The sequence below is a fragment of the Cricetulus griseus genome, chromosome 6, assembly GCF_003668045.3.
Source record: "Cricetulus griseus strain 17A/GY chromosome 6, alternate assembly CriGri-PICRH-1.0, whole genome shotgun sequence".
Lineage (NCBI taxonomy): Eukaryota > Metazoa > Chordata > Mammalia > Rodentia > Cricetidae > Cricetulus > Cricetulus griseus.
In genome coordinates, this window is record NC_048599.1 from 152,505,509 (window position 1) to 152,509,599 (window position 4,091).

Here is a 4,091-nt window from a genome sequence, read left to right on the forward strand (position 1 = left end):
TGTAGGCTGCTATTCTTTTTAAGGATCAGGGTTCAATACCCATTGAACACATAAAGGCTGAAAACCATCTGTGTAAGTCCAGTTCCAAAGAATCAGGAGCCCTCTCCTGGCCTCTTCAGGAACTAGCCACACACACATAGTGCACATACCTAGATGCACTCAAAATACTATGATATAGAGCCGGGCATGGTACCACACACTTATAATCCCAAGACTTGGGAGGCTGGCAGGATGATCTCTGTGAGGTTGAGACGTGCCTGGTCTGCAAAATCACTAACCACAGAAGTTATGAAACTTTTGAATCTACAACCCATAAATCTACTCCAGTATTTTCTGTTGTCTACCCCCACAGTTGTGAGAACTAAACTCAGGTCCTCCATGCACAAGTGTTCATTCACTGAGATACACCCCCTAGTCCACTATTGTTGTATGCTTATCTAAGTACATAATTGTGAAGGAGGAATATCTCAGTGGTACAGAACATGGGTTAGGTCCTTGGTTGATCCTAAGCAACAAACATTAATTAATTAACTTTTTAAAGAAACCCAAATGTTCACATATAATAATCTAATGTATGACATAGTAACTATAGTAACATCATATCCTAGAAAAAAAGTTACTAAAATTTTAAATGTCTCACCACAAAAACAATTATATGAGGATACTGGCTTAATTAGTCTGATTTCACCATTTCACAATATATAAATTTCAAAGTGTCATTTTAAATATCATAAATATATACAATTTTTTTTGTCAAGCAATCTTTTAAAATATTTTAACCCCAGCACTCTCGAGATAGAGACAGGGGGGAGCTCTGTGAGCTTATGGCCAAGTGATGTACATAGCCATTTCCCGGACAGCAAGGCCTACAAAGGGAGACCCTGCCTCAAACAAGATATCGTGTACATTATTGAGGTCACAGGTTGTGAGTCCCCCAGGGTACTTTCTCAAACACACACTGATAAATACAGTCCTTCGTAAATTTAGTGACCATCCTGGTGTTATCAGGCTGGCCTCAAACTCTAAATCCTATTTGCCTTACCATGTCCTGTACTGCTGAAGATAAAAATAGCACACACGTATCACCCAAAGATCTACAATGCCTATGTTTCTTAAACAAGGATGCGGTGCTCTTTGCCCAAGTTTTTCTGAGAATTCTTTTTCCATTTAAAAGGTTGCACAGTGCTCACTATTAAACAACCACTGCTTTCTCTCACCCACTGTCCAAGTCACATCCAACAATCATCAGAAATTAAGGGCAGTGTCTGGACAGAATCAAGGCAACCTGAGCAGGCTGGGCTGGACCTTTGGATCCCAGATCCACAGCCATGAGAATCATGTTTTGTCTTTTATCATACTGACAGACAACAATGCTCCCAGTCTCAAGGGTGCTTTCTAGGTTGGATGCAATAAGAGAGGCCTGTAAATTCTAATGCACCAGAAGCCTACACAGGAATACTACATTTCCCAGATCAGCTTAGGCTACATAGCAAATGTCTGGGCTACTCAGGGAGACTTTGTCTTCAGAGGGGAAAAATAAATTTAAAAAGCAAGTGTTCTGAGGCCAAAGCCAGCTAAAGCTACTCTCCCTTTTTACTCATAGGAAAGAGATCATTAAATGAGGTGATAAAAGTACTTAGTAGCTGAAACAGATGTAAATCCCCGTCATCGTTACACAATGTGACTAGTAATATTATGAATGAATTCTAGGACAGCCAGGGCCATATGAGTCCCTTGCTTAAAAAAATAAAGCTTTTGGCGACGGCAGCCATCTTCCAGTGACTCGCCAAAATGATGAACACAAAGGGCAAGAAGAGAGACACTCGCTACATGTACTCTAGGAATTTTAGGAAGCATGGAGTTGTTCCTTTGGCCACGTACATGTGAATCTACAAGAAGGGTCACATTGTAGACATCAAGGGAATGGGCACTGTTCAAGAAAAGAATGCCCCATAAATGTTACCATGGCCAAACAGGAAGAGTCTACAATGTCACCCAGCATGCGGTGGGCATCATTGTAAACAAGCAAGTTAAGGGCAAGATTCTTGCCAAGAGAATTAATGTGCATCAAGCACTCTAAGAGCAGAGACAGCTTCCTGAAGCAGGTGAAGGAAAACGACCAGAAGAAGAAGGAAGCCAAGGAGAAGGACACCTGGCTTTAGCTGAAGCGCCAGCCTGCGACACCCAGAGAGGCACACTTTGTGAGGACCAACGGGAAGGAGCCTGAGCTGCTGGGGCCCATCCCATATGCATTCATGGCCTAATGTACAAAAAGAAATAAAAGACCTGGACTGTAAAATAAATTAAATAAATAAATAAATAAATAAGAAACGGAGGGTTGTGGCAGTTGCCTTTAATCCCAGCACAGAGGAGGCAGAGGCAGGAGGATCTCTGAGTTTGAGGCCGCCTGGTCTATAGAGTGAGTTCCAGATCCAGCAAGCTGTTAAACAGTGGAAACCCTGTCACGGAAAACTGAAGGGAAAACAAAACTCCAAAGGACTCCTAAACCCTCACTGCAGCCATTACCTCCGCTATTTCAGGCGCATTCGGGCCTTCCTGGCCCCAGTCTCCCTGGCGTCCTCTTCAGGACAGACAGCTCGCCTTCTGTGTTCCTGTGTTCTGACCCGCAACCCGACTGTGGCCGCCAGGGGGCGACACCAACTGAAGAGACAGCGAAAAACAGGCTCCGCTCCGCCAGCCACAGACGCGGCCGCCTCCCTCGCCCCTCCCTCGGCTGCAGAGCCAAACACAAGGCGCATGTCCGCCAGAGGCCGGCGCGGCTCCATGACGTCAGGCGAGACGCCATAGCGGAAGTCAGATCGGGGTCCATTGATGTACTGCAGCGAGTCTGTGTGTGGACTGTGCCCGCGTCGTTTCTTGGGCACAGCGGGTTTGTCCAGCGGAAATTTCAACCAGAAAGAGTCCCGGTGGCCGAAAGCTGCTGAAGAGAGCTAATAAAGGGAAGCAGTGAGAGAGGCCCGAAGGAGACTTCACCAGAGCTCGCGGGAAGCCGCCGACAATGAAGGGTCAGTGTCACGAGAGATTCGAAATCGGGGTGGATGACGGCATAGAGGGTCGGGAATGGAAGCCGAATCAGGGATCCTGTCACAACAGAGTCCCGAGACAACTTCCAGGCAACTGACTCAGTACACAAAAGCAGTCGAGGCCCAGAGTGTGAATCGGCCAACTCAGTCTCTAAGCTGGAATAGATGTCAGGATGAGTGTGTGGTACCCCAGGGAACTGGTGACGCTCAGGAGAACTGGAAGAAGTGCAGCCAAGGCCTTTAGCTTGTCCTGATCACTGCCTGCCTGGATAACTATTGCTCCCTTCCACATCCTGGCTTTTCACCCTTCCTCTTATGAAAAGCTTCCCGGGCGCAGTGTCACAAACCTAAGGCGTTGGTATTTGAGCAGAAAAGGGATGAGCCAGTGAAGGGACCAGCTCCCCATTTTGGCAGCCATAACAGCTTGTCTGACCTTGTCTTACTCACTGAGGTCAGATGCCTGCCCCTTTCGGCAGCCATAACAGCTGAACACGTGCTTGTCTGACCTTGTCCTAGTCACTAGAAAGTCGGATGCCTGCCTCAAGGCAAGGAACCAATCAGAAGTTAAGTTAGCTGGTGGCGCTATGCTTTACGGCTCTGGGTGTGCTTTACGGACAAGTGCACAGCCATGACAGGCGTTACCTCAGAGTAAAGAGCTGGGAAAAGATATTCCAATCAAATGGGTCCAAGAAACAATCTGGTGTAGCAATACTAACATCTAACAAATTAGACTTCAAACTAAAATCAATCAAAAGAGATGAAGAAGGTCATTTCATACTCATCAAAGGAAAAGTCCATCAAGATGAAGTCTCAATCCTGAACATCTATGCCCCAAATACGAAGGCACCCACATTGGTAAAAGAAACATTACTAAAGCTCAAACCACACATAAAACCACACACACTTATAGTAGGAAACTTCAACACCCCGCTTTTACCACTATACAGGACCACCAAACAGAAACAGAAGTTATGACCTAACTGGGTTTAACAGATATCTATAGAACATTCCATCCGAACACAAATGAATATACCTTCTTCCAAGGGG

At 45.7% G+C, this 4,091-nt stretch overlaps 1 pseudogene; it reads left to right on the plus strand.

The window, feature by feature from the left end:
- Nucleotides 1-1,791: 1,791 nt before the first annotated feature.
- On the plus strand, nucleotides 1,792-2,297 carry LOC113836298 (annotated as a pseudogene).
- Nucleotides 2,298-4,091: the final 1,794 nt, after the last annotated feature.